The following is a 16315-nucleotide window of genomic DNA, read 5'->3' on the forward strand; positions in this document are numbered from 1 at the left end:
ACTAAAATCTAAAGCCATGGATGTGCTTTGGCTTAGGAATTACAATTTGGGGAATCCATCCTATAGAAAAATAAAACTGCAAAAATATTCAGTAAATAAAATGTATATAACAAGGATATTTACTACAGTAGTTTGTAATGGCAAAAATAAAAACAAAATCAATGTATTTGTTCTATCAAAAAATAGAATCAGGTAAATTCATATTTTAGATTACATAACTATGAATTAATATCTGTATGTGCTGAGCTGAAGGACAGCCACATCAAACTATAGAATAGAAAAAAGCAAGCTAGAGTGTAATGTATATACTATCCCATCATTTTGGTAAAATATTAGCAAACCTCTATCTCTGTGCATTTATTTCTAAAAACAGAAAGATGCAGGAGATACAGTAAGCTTATAACAGCTCAAAGTGGGGAAACTAGATAGGCAGATCGATCTACAGATCCACTGCCCAGTCAATCAAACCTTTTCTCGGAATGAGTAAGGTTAGATTTCCTTTTCTGCCTCTAAAGAAGGTTATCCTACTCTACTACTCTTTTCTTTTCCAGGTCCAAATATCTAGAGCTGAGACACTAATCTGCTTTTATTTAGCAGTTGTACGCTTTCTAAGTCTTTGGCTAGAGTTGTGTTTGTTATATACAAACTAAGAAAACTGAACTATATAATTCATTTCAATATTCTACTCTTTTTTGTACAACTGCAAGTATTATAACCTTTCAATTGTTTACATGATTTATTCTCCAGTAAAACATAAACTTTATCACAAAATAGGTAAAACATAATTCTGTTTTCCTTCTCTTTCTAAAAACAAGTTCAAAGAAGGTACAAGGGAAATGTTATAAAACAAAGGAATTCATTCATTTCTATCTAAACTGAAAAAATTTCTCCAACAATTAAACTGTTTAGGGGCAGCATTAGTTGTCAGGCAGGATATCTAGTACCCTCAATTCCATCCTCTGGGTTCAAGGTCAATCAGTAAGGTGAGTTGAAAAGCACATTTAATTTCTCGTCCTTAAAACAAATGCATCGTATAGATGACTCACTTGCAATGCCTCTGGAAGCAAAGCACATACACTGACTTTAATTATGGGCAGCCACAAATAAAGAAATGTTGGTAAGTTCAATATAGCTTAGATCATGTTTTTCCTACCCAGCAATACTGTCTCAAAGGAGGAGAAAACTGGTTTTTGAGGGAACAAAAAATAACAATTACCATGTGGCCTTAGAAATCTTAGCCCTACTCAATAAAATCTTATCCCTTAGTATGCCATTCTTCTCAGGTAGAAATTCAATTTTAAATTAATTAATGGTTAATTTAATTTTTCTCCTGAATGGGGTGATAATGAAAAAAGTTTTCAATATACTAATCTAGTTCATACCTAATGAGTTACAAGTAGTATAAAAAAGATCTAATTTAATAAGTTCTTAACTAAACTCTAGACACACAGCATGGACCTTGAGGCTATTTTGCTTGGAATAGTTTAACTGTTGTTAGTATAAATTTAAATGGTTACTAGCTAACCACTGGTATAAACACTCAAACTATTAAATAATCAAATTCAAATGTTAAACTACCTCTAAATTTTTAAAAATGAATCTAACAATATATATTTTGAATAACACTAATAGTGTGTGCATATAGTATTTAAATTTAGCAAGTGTATTCAAATACTTTTCCCCAAAATATTCAAAACATGTCCAAATTTAAAAACTTCCAAGTTTCTAAGACAATTCTAAACTTATTCAAACTCAAAATTCACTCTTCTTTGCCTTTATGCTGGCAATGAAATATTTATACTTTGCTTACAAGGCCCCAAAGCTATATTTTACTACCTCACACCCACGAAAATCTAGTCAAGGCAGTCTCTGTTCCATTCAGCAATCTTCTCTGATTACAATCCCACTTGTCACTTGGGCCGCATTACCAGGCAGTTATAAAACGTCTGACACATCTGCTACGATGCACTTTTATCTTCAAAAATTCAGTTCACACAAGTTTTCTGTACCAAGCAAAAGGTTATAAAAATTCAATGCCTCTTGCTTCATAAAGAACATGAGATAATCAGTACGTTAAGCATATTAATACTACTTTTTTCCCAATTGCCATAGCTTCCTTCTAGAAAGAACAAAACAAAATACTGTGGTATAATTTCAAAAAGCCATGGATAATTTAAATCAACAGTCAACATTTAACAAGTTATATAAATCCACATATTTCTTTATGAAAGACAAATAAGGCAAGAATAAAATCAATGATCCTTTGCTGTGTGGTAGAACTAAATTCTTTAGAGAAAATGTGATTTCATTTTAAATGTTTCTTATCTTTTAAGAGGATTATCTTCTGTGAACATTATAAAAGATTTGCACCACCTGGTGGAAAAGCAAAGATTCAAACACAGTTAAATCTCTTTATTATAGAGCATTTTCTTAGGTCTTCTTGGATCAAAAACCCTTTGAGGATGCTGATGAAAGGCCTAGGTCCCCTCCTTTCCAGAAGCAGGCACATGAATGCATACTCAACAGCAGGTGCACACTCAAACAAACAAATAATAAGTACTTTCAGCAACTCCTGGAACCAGCAATAGAAAACAGTCATCTTTCTTTTTGTTTGTACTTCCTCTTGGCTGGCCAGAATCTGAATCCTTACTCCACAGTTGGAAAACCTACCACTGGGTGAGTACTGGTGGGCAGCCAGGCCCTCCTTCCTCTCCCCAGGGCTGCAAGGTCAGATGCTGGCCCTCCATGTCATCTGACCACAGGTGTGGTCAGGCAAACACTGCACACTCATGCACACTGTATTGCAGCAGGGCACTTGAAGGGTTGGTGCTCCCACCATATATTGCCCGAGATCCAGTAGTGTACCTTGCCATGACCTTGCAGGTTCTGGCTGCACACACAGCTCCCTACCTGTCTTAAAAACAGATGTACACCTGTGTTGGCCATTATGTGAGCCATCCAGTATCCTTCCAATGAATTACTTCTGAGTCAGAGTATACTTCTGTTCTCTGCAATCACAAATTTCCACTTTATTATAAGCCTCCCATCCTCAATCAACCAATCCTGTGGCCTTCTTACCAACCTAGAGCCAATGGATCAAATGAGATTTAAAGAGATACTTTAAAGAGAAGTGAAGATAGAGGCAGACAAATTCAAGAATATCGTTATTAGAATTGAAGCAGGATTCCTACAAGCCAACCCAAAGAGGCTTGTTTACTGGGGTAGCTCCCATATGGCTGGAGCTGGTATTTGAGGCAACAGGTATAGTTTCTAACAAAGGTGACTGGCAAACATTTAATGAAAGAAAAGTGGTAAGAAAAACTAGATGTCATAGAAATAAAGGACAATGCGTGTCAATATATGCATGTCTTTAATCAACAAAATAGAGGTCTGTGCCTCCTTTAGGAGTGGCCACATAAGGACATTCCTAAATGTTCCCTCAGCACACCTGACTGAGCATTACAATTTGAAAAAGAAAACCTTAGTTTTCTCTTTTCTTTTTTTTAATCCTCACCCCAGGATATCTGCATTGATTTGAAGGTGGGGAAGAGGGAGAGACAGACACATCAATGTAGAGAGAAACATCAATCGGTTGCCTCCCATACACACCCCAAGCTAGGATCAAACCCACAACTGAGACAACCAGGTACAAGCCCTGACCAGGAATCAAATCCACAATCCGTTGGTGCACGGGCAACACTTCAACCAACTGGGCCACATGGTCAGGGCACAGCCCTGAGATTATTTTCAAAATAATCTCAGAATTTTTTTAATTGAAATAGAAATAAACAAGTCTACATCCTTTTAGTTCAGATAAACACATGAAAAAGAGCAAGAAATGATAAATAATTTGCCCAAGGACACACAGTTGGTTTCTGTTGAGAGTTACAACCCAGAGGTAACAACATTTATTCTATATGCCAGTTACCCTGCTAAGTACATTAAATAGAGCAACTGTTTTAATCCTCATTACAAACCATGGATGGATGTATCATAGTCATTTTATAACACAGACAATGAAGCTCAGAAGTTAAATCCTTCATCCATAAGCAGAGTAAAATTCAAAACTCTGTTTGTTCATTTCTCAAGTTCATCCTGGTCTGTTCCTTTCCCAGCTTTGTGGTTTGGGGGATGGGGTTCTTAACTTTTTGTGTATGCTATATATGTCTCTGCAATCTAGTATAACCTATGGACCTCTTCAAAGAGTGCTTTTAAATGTCTAAAACACATATGATAAAAAAAGAAAACCAATTATACCAATATACAGTTCTCAAACATTAAAAAATACTTTTGAGAAATTGTGGTATCTGTGCTTCTTTATGAAAACATTAAACAACATCTAATATAGCATTACTAACTACTGTTATTTGCCTTAAATCATCAATAGATAAAAACATTAAAACATAGTGACTTTGCATGCATTAATGTCCTAAGAGATATTCCATGCTCCTTAATTGTTCCTATACAGGATGCTTTAAACTGAAGCAGTAAATGGTAGAATTTATCATTTACATTTTATAATGTTGAAGAACTAAAAAAAAACCATAACACTCACTAATACAACCTATTACATACACAGAATACTTTCCTTTCATATCCAATAAAACTTGTTTCCCAACCACATAAAACTGTATTATCTAAAAATACAGGGTGGGGCAAAAGTAGGTTTACAGTTGTTTGTATGGAAAATAATACAATAACTAATAAATAATAATATAAGTATAAACTCTGTGTTTCATATACTCACTACTGTAAACCTACTTTCATCCCACCCTGTGTGTTTATATTCAGCCACAACCTACAGCTCCACAATAAAATGCAGAAGGGACTATACTTTCACATATCAGGAGTCAGAAAATTTCATTTTTGCCAATGATTCACATATGGTCTCAAGAATATCATCACTAATCAATATATGAATGACCACAATAGCAAATACACAAAGAAATTTACACAGACAAGTATGCTTTGATTCCATGCACTTCATACTCATTGAACAACCAGAAATGTTCAACAACTAGGAGAACGGAGCACAACTAACCAGACAAGTAATATATATCATACTCTGAAATAGAAAAGCTGCATGAGATGAAAATGAGGCAGTCTTTTTCCATCCTTCCAACGACAAGCACACCCACCCCACCCACTCTGTGCCCCTACACTGCTCCTCACTATTAAATCAACCCTGGAAATAAGAAGGTGCTTGTAAACTACACACATCCCCCATGACTCACACACACATCGGGCTTTTATTCACACTGTTGACTCTGCTCAGATCATCTTCTCAAATGATCCAGTCAACTCCTAATCATTCTCCAAGACCCAGCTCATACATCCTCTTCTCTGGAGTGCCACTCTTCTAAAATGGTGTTAGCCGCTTAAGTGTCCATCGGCACCATCACATAGAGTCACCTAAGAAGCTCTGTACCCCGGGCTCTGAGCAGTGTCCAGAACACAGCCTGATGATTACACTAAAGAGTCACTTAACAACGCTCAATCAATGTCTGAAATAATTTAAAGTTCTCATATTGCTGTCACCCTAACAAAAGCATTTCTACAAAGACCATATAAAAGTATATTCTACACTACACCATATTTTACATTCAGCAATCGTTTTTCATGCTTCTACAGGATCTCAAAAACTATCATTTTAAAAGTTTGTTGGTATAGAGGATCAATTTACTATTCTAATTGAAAGAGCATTCAAGTCACTTCCACTATTTCACTACTAAAGATACCACTAAAACACCTCTGAGCAAATATTATTTTGCCTTTAATAATTTCTTTAGGATAAGTTTCAAGAAATAAAGCATCTGGATAAAGAGGTTTATTTAAAGTTGTTTAATACTCAGGTATAAAGCTCCACCACATCATCAACAACAAATGACTACATCTGTTCCATACAACCTCAGGAGAACTGGGTATTAAAATAAATTTCAAATGCATTGGTAAATAAAAATTATCTCCACGCTGTTCCCATTTTATTACTGACAGTATTTCAATTTATTATTTGATCACTTATAATTTCTTTTATCTATTATTTCTTCTTACATATTAGAATAAGCTATTTTTTTAATATTAACTGTGTCTATCAGCTCTGAGACACCTTTCTACATCTGCATTCTAATTCTCTAAACCTGAGAGTGTAATCTCTCCAGGGGTCTGAACAGTCTTGTATCTTTTCTACCTTTTTCCTATATTTTGATTTTTCTATATACCTACTACTCATTAAAATTTAGTTTGATTTGTAGGGTGAAATTTCAGTGTTTTACCCCCAAACACCTACCAATTAATCCCATCATTATTTTCCATTTTTTTTCTTTCTTTCTTTTTTTTTTTTTTTTTTGAGAGAGGGGAATAGAAGGAGAAAAGACAGAGAGAAACATGGATGTGAGAAAGGAACACTGATCGGTTACCTTTTGTATGTGCCCTGACCAGGAACCAAACCACAACCTAGGCACATGCCCTGACTAGGAATCAAACTCTCAACCTTCCATTTCACAGGACAACGTCCAAGCAACTGAGCCACATCAGCCAGGACCCAACACCATTTTTAAATGTTCCTTCCCTATCTATGTGTGTATGTTTTAAGTGTGTACAAGAATAATTCCAAAATTATAAATGTTAAAATATAAGATTCACATTAGAAGTAGATTCTGGAAACAACCAACTTTGCTGATATTCAAACAAGACCATAAAACAAAGACTACATGAAAAGTAAAATAAACTATATGCAATTTTTCACTATAATTAGATTTATTTAGATATACCTGTCAGTGGGTCCTAACACTTCACCTCTCTGAACTGTTATTATTATTTCATTAAAAAAGAAGAGCATGATCATATTTTTTTCTAAAACAGTAACGTATATAAATTTGAAAAGGATAATGAATTATTTAAATGCTACCTTGTCTTCACCTTCAGTGAGTCCTATTGGCAGAATTCTATAGAACAAATATAAATAGTATGGGAAAAATTTAACTGTTCAACTGTATATACTCCACCTTTATCCATCAAATAACATGGAAATATGAAGAACAGCTTTCACTGTTATAGGTTAATACACAGGTCAATCTGTGCCAAGACCACAGAACTGAATGTACTCGCACACAGACAAACTGCTATACAGGCTTACATATTTCACATAGCTAAAAATAATAATACCAACATCCATGAGGTGTCAGTAGTTCTTCATACATTTGATAGCAAGGTCTTGGTTCACACAAATGGTATTTTTCCCAAATCTAACATGTCCAGTCCCTGAGCTTATTAGTGAGTTTTTCCAAGATATTTTTGCTGAGATCCTACAGTTACAGGGCTTTTCCAGTGACAGGTCAGGTCAGATGCCACATGGAGCCTGGCCCAATCCTCAAGCAGAGAAATCACACCAAATGTCCAAACTACCCTCCTTAGCCAAGTCTCTCACCACTGAATTCTTTCTTCTCTTTCAGGCTCCCATAATGAAAGAAAATCAGAAATATTATGTGTGTGTGTTTGTATAGGTTTTATGCACTAAAATGGGGACTCAGAAAAAGCAAAGAGAGTACCTGGGGGTTGGAGTAGCTTTCCCACTGAACCAGAAAGCACTACTTGCCTTCCCAGTCTTGCCCAGCAGCTCTAGTCACCCCATGGCACTGCTCACTTTGCACTTGTTATGGTCAGGAGCTTGTCTTACCACTCCCAGTGAACAGCAGGGCCTTGGAGGCTGGCATTTCTGCCAGAGCCCCTTTGGCATACTCCACAAAAGTCAAACCAGGGCTCACATGGTTTTCCTAAGCACACAAGAAAAAATACCCAATCTACCCCAAACAAAAAGTCTAAACTCTGACTTTATTTAATAAAACTCCTCTTAAAAATTTATCATAGGTACCATTGCCAAAAAATATGGTTTTAAAAGCCTAAGGGGGGAAATGTAATCATTTTTATAAACCTGTCATAGACCCATCTCAAGAGACACACTGGTATCAGTGTTTTCATAGAAATAACATTCTATAACCCCACACTTCATTCTTACAACAAATGCAGGTGCTAAAAGGCCATTTAATGTTTACAAAATCCATTATTTCACTATGGAACTTTGGTTGTATCATGTTTGTTAGGGTATGTATGACCTGTATACTCAGATACCATTCCAGGCAGCACAGGGCTGCAACTCCAAGTGCCAGGTGACTATAAAATGTCTGCATAATCTCGTCACCCACGTAACCCGCAACTTCCTGATTTCACCTCATAATGAAGGAACTCTGAGTCCTGATTTCCCCCGTATGCCTAGATTCTGCAATTTCAATATTGTGAAAATTTATAGCCATCAAGTACTTTATTTTCAAGAATTACTCTTGATAGACACAGTATCCACAACAAACATTCTTGAGAAGACATTAAAGGCTTCCAAAAAGAAGGGGCAGTGTCTAGAAATTTAATTTTTAAAAGTTAAATAAAAAGCATTATAAAATATTCTGGCCTAAGGTACTTGCTAAAGTAAAATGGTAAGAGCAACTGTTAACTTCTCAGTTCTAAAACTCACATAAAACTATGGTTATTAAGAGGATCTGGATGTGCCACAGTCCAATCATATCCTCTCTAAAACCAAAAATGACATTAAAACCTGAAGTGGAACCAAAGTTAACAATTCCTCCACATCAACTTAAACATCAGGGGACAGCCCTGGCCACATGGCTCAGTTGGAGCATCGTTCCATGCATTCAACTCCCAGTCTGGGCACATATCTAGGTTGTGGGTTCAATCCCTGGCTGCAGCACGTACAGGAGGAAATCAATCAGTGGTTATCTCTCACATCAATGTTTCCCTCCCCCTTCCCTCTCCCTTCTCGCTCGCTCTCTCTCTAAAACAAACAAACAAAAAATATCAATGGACACATATCCTTGGATGAGGCCAATAATAAATAAATATCATGAGATAGAGCTTCTGAGGTTGAAAAGGGTGAGCTCTGGTCCAGCAAGATAAAAAAAAATTGCTATAAAAGTCTTTTATCTCTATTGCAAGCAACACTGTGGCAGATGATCAAAACTATCTGACACAATTTGAGCTTGCTATAGTAACAAAATCTAACCTACTCCAGTGCTCTCTCCTCTATGAGAAAAGCAATTATACAGATTTAAACAGTGTTTTAAAAAAAATATCTATCTCTACTAGAGACCTTGTTTTGACCCTTCCCAATTATGACCTGAATTGTCGAGACAATGAACTACCTTCTTTCACCTCACAGCCCTCCCCATAAGACAATATCAGACACAGTAAATCCTTACTTAAAGTTTTCAACAGGTTTAAATAAACAACAAAACCAATATTACCATAGGCTAAGTGATGTAAACAGGAATTAAGTCCCTACAGCATCTCATCAATGTTGTAACAAAATGACTTTATTCTAGGACCTGCTGTAAATATGAGCTCATTCACCATAAAGTGGCCATAAAAAGTTTCATTGTCACTTATAAGCACATAAAATTTAGACTTTAGGAAAGAAATCACTAAGAAATATTGGGATCATTTATCTGGAAAGAACATTGAATCAAATGGTACTCTGACAAAAATACTGTATATGCCTCAATTACTATATAAACTACCAATATTATTCTGTAAAAGGAAGATAAAACTAAAAAGTAGAGCTAGGTAAACAAAGAAGTAGAAAATCTGATAAAGAAAAAGTTACCAAATTATATTCCTGACCACAGCCTGTTGGGTGGGTACTCTAGCATTCACTGAATGCCTGCTACATGCCAGATATTGTAACTATGTTATATTTACTCTTCACAGAAAGTTCTTAGGTAGGTATCATTCACAAGTTAAGGTGAGGAAACAGAGACTCAGAAGGATTAAATAACCTTCTGTAAATGACAGATCTAGGCAGTGGGAGAATCAAGATTCAATCACAATTTCACAACACCAAACTCCAAAGCCCTTGCTTCCACACCCCCACCACTACCCAACTAAACTATACTCTTAGTGATAGAAGCTTACATATAAAAGTTATCAGTGGACTAACAGTTTTAGGAGTCCCATGGATTTAAAATAGCAATAATGGCTGCAATGTATCCTAAAAAAGCACAATCATGTATCTCACTTTGTATCTTTTAAACAGTAACTAACTAGATTTTCAGCCAAAATCATGGGTTTCTATGAGCAGTTCTAAGTAAGAAGCCTGTCAAAATATATGGTGCAACTTCATGTTCTCAGGGCTCAAGACAGTGCCTGCCACCCGAGGATGCTCAGAACACCTTCAGAGAAAATGTAGCAATGACAAAAAGAAGAGGTTGACAAATCTCTCTAAAACACAACTTAAGAAGACAGACAAAACTCAAAAAACCAGCAATTCAGCACTCTGGAAATCAACTAAAGCCATATACAAACTGAGATGTGTTTCTCCATGAAAAGTACTGAACTTCTAGTATGATCAGCACAGCACAAGCCTATGACATTTCTGCTTGAGTCTGTTTCCAACCCCTTGCCACCAACTCCATCAGAGCATCAGTGCAACTGAGAGAGGTGAGCTAAGAAAGCCAATGGGTTCATGGCCACTGCCTGACCAGGCTCACTAGAAATGGAGCCCTGTCGCTTAAAGTGGCAATTCCATCAGCAAGAAAACACCAAGGTTTGAGGCTCTGCTATCCTGACCTGAAGTCTTGTTAGGGGCCAGCCAAGATACCAGGTAACTAATCAAGTTTTAACAGAGAGTTCTGTGTGGGAGGTGAGGCAACCATAGTGCTCTTAATAAACTCTCTACAGACACGCTGGGTTGGCCAGAGATTCTGCACATGCATCATAGACACCAGAGTGGGCTCATACCAGCTACACATGTCTTGCTAACAAAAATCACATCTACACACACACACAAAGATACAAGGCTGTCCAACTGAAGGTAAAAGCCACAGCAGACATGAAAAAGTGCCTGAAATGTGAAGGTGCCCCCCAGACCCACACAGATCCATCAGCAGAAAGTGAAAGATTCAGTGATTTGAGGTCAACCTCTGATCAATTTTGCTGGAACACAAAACTATGCTTCCTCAAGGGCAACCCCTAGGAAGTGAAGCTTAAAAGCAGCAAGAAAACATACAAACAAAAACCAAACTTTATTACAGATATCAGCAACCACACAATATGGGAGAGACGACCTTCACAGGTTTATTTCAGGCAAGTTTTTAAACAAAACAACAACAAAATAACAACTCAGGAGTAACAAGAATCAGAATCCAGAATTGCTAAATTCCATTATCTTTAATGTAAAATACCAACAAAAACTTGGGAGTCATGAACAGAAACAAGAAAGTGTGACCCAAACTCAGGGAAAAAAGCAGTCAACAGAAACTGTCTGGAGTGTCTGCAAATGTTGGATGTAACAGGTTAAGACTTCAAAGTAGCTATTATGTGAATATGTAAATTTAAAGGACTGAAGGAAACCATGTTTAAAGCATTAAAATACAGTATGTCAATGATAACTCAACAAATACAGCATCTCGATAAAGAGATATAAATTATAAAAAGAGAACCAAATGGAAATTCTGGAGTTGAAAAGCACAATAAAACAAACTTAAAAATTACTAGAGGGGTTCAACAGCAAATGTGAGCTAGCATAAGAAAAAAATCAGTACAGTTGATGATAGCTCAATGGAATTTAAGCAATCTCAGGAACAGAGGGGAAATAAAGATCAAAGAAAAATGAACAGAGTCTCAGAGAGCTGTGAAACAACCTCAAGCATAGCAACATATTTGTAATGGGAGAAGAGAATGAAGTGGCAAAAACATTTCCAAAATAATGGCCTACAATTTCCCAAATTTGATAAAAAGCAAAACGACTAATCTCCATATCCAGGAAGTTCAACAAAACTCAAAAAAGGTAATACAAAAAAAATCCACAAACATAGTGGAAAATACATAGTATTCAAACTGCTCAAAGACAAATAGCCAACAGATATATGAAAAAGATGGTTGACTTCACTAGCTAATAGGGAAATGCAAATCAGAACTACCATGACATCCCACCTCACACCTGTGAGAATGGCTACTACCAACAAGACAGGTAATAAGTGCTGGAGAGGTGACAGGAGTGTAAACTGATACATCCACCATGAAAAACAGTATGGCAGTTCCTCAAAAAATTAAGAATAAAGTTACCATATGACCTAGCAATCCCTCTTCTAGGTATCTACTGGAAAATTTAAAAACATTTATTCATAAAAAATAATGCACCCCTATGTTCAATGCAGTGTTATTCACGGTGGCCAAGACATGGAGACAACCAAAGAGTCCTTCAATAAAGGACTGGATAAGGAAGATGTGCATATATATAATGGTATACTACTCAGACATGAGAAGAGATGAAATATTGCCATTTGTGACAGCATGGATGGACCTTGAGAATATATGCTAAGTGAAGTCAGTCAAAAAAAAGCTAAAAACCATGATTTCACTCATATGTGGAAATAAAAAAACAACCCTGAAACTCATAGCCACATGAAGATGGTGGGGGAACAGTAAAAGGTAAAGGGGGCCAAATGCATGGTGATGAAAGATGCGTGGTGGGCACACAAAGCAATATACAGAACATGCATCACAGAAATGTACACTTGAAACCTACATGATCTTATTAACCAATGTCACCCCAATAAATGTAATAAAAATTTTAAAAAAATTTAAAATAGAAATAACAAAATGGCAGACACAGATACAACAATAATAATTACATTAATGTGAAAGGAATAAATACCCCACTGAAAAGACAAACTGTCAGACTGGATAAAGACCTATTTCAACAACATGCTGTCCAGGTAGCATGCTGTAGCTTCAAAGTAAAAGAGTAGGGAAAGATATGCCATGCAAACAGCAACCCTGAGAGAGCTGGAATCTCATATCACGCAAAACAAACATGAAGACCCAGTTTGACCTAGTGACATTTAGGAACACTCCAGTTCACTGCAGCCTTGGACATGGTGACTTACAGCAACATTATTCATAACCCAAACACAAAACCATCCAGATGGTGAATAAATAAACCAGATGTGATACATTCATACAATAGAATATTACTTAGCAATAAAAGGTAACAAAAATCCTGATACATTCTCTCAAACACTATGCTAATTGAATGAAAGAAGTGGACATAAAAGACTACGGATTGTATGATCCCATTACAGCAAGTGTCCAGAAGAGGCAAATGTAAAGAGCCAGAAAGCAGACCAGCAGTTGCCTAGGGCCAGCAGTGAGAGTTAATGATTGACTACTAACAAGCTCAGGAACCCTCTGGGGATAATGGGCATATTCTGAAACTGGACTGTGTTAAAGAATGCACAACACTGTAACTTTAATAAATATCATTGAACTGTCCACTTGTAATAGGTGAATTTTATTGCATGTAAATTATAGCTTAACAAAGCTGTAAGAAAAAAATATTATGCAGTGGTTTGAGATAATAAACTACTGTCTGAAGGCTTAAAAAGGCATTCCACTCCTTCATGAAAGAGCTTACCATCAAATACAAACTTAATGCAAACTCTACCTCATCTAAGATGCTCATATGAATGCTGCAAGTATATGAATGCATCATTTACATGGCATTCATTCCATAAAAAAAATAACGTATCAACACATAGGTCAAATGATACATTTAACCCTTTTCCCATGCAGTCACACACACACATCTTTAAATACATTAACTACTGACTATTACCATACTTCTATGTTTGCTCATCAAATGTTAGCAAAACTGTCTGGACTTCCATGTGTAAGCCATTATTATTTTTATGCCTTCAATTATAAATTTCCCAGAAGACAGGGGCAGAGCTGTTAACTCCACAACGTGTCCAACACATCAGAGTAGGGCACACAGAGGTCCAAACAGAGGCATCTAAGAGATTTAGCCAAAGTGGCCCTTCATTTTCACCTCACTTCATGACCACTACAGGCGCTTCCTTTCACTGACAAAGGACACATGTTAACGGTTACGGATTTTCATGCCACTTTTGAGCCATTTGAACCCTGGCATATATCAAAATAAGAAGGCTAATGTTCCACTGTGTCTGTAGAGAACTGACATTACTTTCAAAAGTATTTCTCAAAATACTCAAATAGTTACCAAAAACTCAATCAAGCCTATCCTTGACATAAGAGTATTTAACTTAAGGAAAAACAAAGTAAAACAAAACTAGGACATAAAAATACCACTCTTTTCTACTTACTTTAATCACACAACCCCAAAACCACAAGGAATAAAGAATTACTTGGAGATTAAGGAAAGTATTGTGGGGAATACTGAGAATTCAGACATACCAGAAATTTAATCACATTCTCAAAAACCTAAGTACAAACTATAATGCCTAATGTGTTAACGGCAGTTATCACTTAGGGGACCTATCCCCTTCTTGGGGCCCCTTCTCAGCACTCCACTCACAGTAGCAGGGCTGCTTCTCAGGGGGCATTTTTCAGAAGGCACTCCTCTCAAAGATGGCTCAATTTTTCTGCAGAATAATCCTTCACAAGATGTTTTGTGTATAGCATTGTAAATCATTGCTTATAATATTTTTCTACTGGAGTTCAATGTAGAGGTGACTAAAGGAGACAATACAATTAGAAAAAGGACAGTCCTCTATCTTAAACAACAAGCTCCCTGATGATGTAGGCCTTTGGGTGGGGACCCACAACCCTGGAGTCAGAACATCAAGAACAAGTACATTTTTCTGGAGAAATCAACTCAACATCTAAGTCTCTCTCTTCACCTTAGAACCACAAGAAAAAGGTTGGCTTCCCAAGCAAATGTGAATTCCCTTGTCATGCATGGCGGGCAGGAGACCCCCAAATACAAAAGCAGTAGTTCTAGGTTCCTCTATAATTCATTCCTACAGTATTCTCTACAGAAAAGATGAAACACTCTTCCTTATTCCCAAACATAAAGGCATTTCTATATAACTACTCCAGTTCATTCCCTCTATTCCTAGACAGAGGCCAGCAAACTTTCAGTAAAGAGTTAGAAAGTTAATATTCTAGGTTTTGTGAGCCACTTGCAACTACTCAACTCTGCCTTTATAGCACGTGGCACAAAAGCGGGCAGAGACAACGTGTAATTATAGGCATGACTGCATTCCAATAAACTGGTTTTTACAAAGACGATGAAGACTGGATTCAACCAGTAGACTGTAGTTTCCTGACCCTGCCCAGAATAATAGCTATTAAAGTTAAAAAGGAAATCACAGATCAACATAACCATGCCCCCAACCCCTGCCCACTCCCATGCCTTGTTCTCAACAAGAAACTTAATTCCAGTTATGTGCTCAAGGTCATATGGTCTTCTTTTGCTGCTTTATTCATATGTACAGATGATTTTCTGAACTTAAAAACAAGAGAGCAGAGACTGCCTCATTCTTTTAACCTACCATCGTATTTCTTACATGTCAATAAAACATACCAACTCAACATGGAGGTGCTACTGTTTTTTTTTAATATACTTAGTTTTGGGGGTTGCTTTCAGGTTCACAGCACAACTGAGAGGAATGTACAGAGATTTCTCACATATCTCCTCCCCCTACACATGAATGGCCTCCTCCCCCACTATCAACTTCTCCCACCAGAGTGGTACACTGGTTACAAGTAATGAACATACATCGAAATGTCATCATCATCCAAAGTCCACAGTTTATAGTATGGTTCACTCCTGGCAGTGTACGTTCCACGTGTTTGGACAAATGCATAATGGCATCTATCCCCACTAGAGTATCAGAGTAGTTTCACTCCTCTAAACATCCTCCCTAGGAAGGTTGTTTTTAAATTTCAAATTATTATAAAATAGTCCCTAGCCTCTAACATATCTTCTGGATATGCTCGGCTTAGTAAAAAATCAACCTGGTAATTTAACAACTGTCATAAATAAAACATCTACATATCAAATATTAAGTTTCCCTTCCTCTTCTTCCTTAGTCTCAAGGTCATTGAGAAACCCATTCTAATCAAGCAAAGCAAACCAATAACCACTTCTATATAATTCCCCATTCTTTCTTCTGCCAAAGTCTCAGAACAACTTATTTTCTCTGCCAATCTATCCTTTCCTTAAAAACCCATCTCAGGGGACTTCTGGCCAAGATGGAGGTGTAGGTAGACACACTGTGCCTCCTCGCACAACCAAAATAAGGACAACAAAAATTTAGAAACAAAAAAAAACAACCAGAACTGACAGAAAATTGAACTTTATAGAAGTCCGACAACCAAGGAGTTAAAGAAGAAATATTCATTGAGACTGGTAGGAGGGGTGGAGTCAGGCGGCTGGGCAGAGGAGGGTCAAGGCTAAATAAATAAATAAATAAATAAAATAAAA

The 16315-nt window shown here is 36.7% G+C and overlaps 1 protein-coding gene and 1 non-coding gene across 6 annotated transcripts in view; one reads left to right on the plus strand and one right to left on the minus strand.

Annotated features, from left to right (window-relative positions):
- Positions 1-16315, minus strand: part of HIVEP1 (HIVEP zinc finger 1) — a 145652-nt gene that overhangs the window by 110166 nt on the left and 19171 nt on the right. The window lies entirely within an intron of this gene.
- On the plus strand, positions 9001-9124 carry LOC114498305. Its single transcript, XR_003684738.1, has one exon. It is a non-coding gene; the product is annotated as a small nucleolar RNA SNORA28 (small nucleolar RNA).

This window comes from Phyllostomus discolor, chromosome 5 (assembly GCF_004126475.2).
Source record: "Phyllostomus discolor isolate MPI-MPIP mPhyDis1 chromosome 5, mPhyDis1.pri.v3, whole genome shotgun sequence".
In the NCBI taxonomy this organism is placed as follows: Eukaryota; Metazoa; Chordata; class Mammalia; order Chiroptera; family Phyllostomidae; genus Phyllostomus; species Phyllostomus discolor.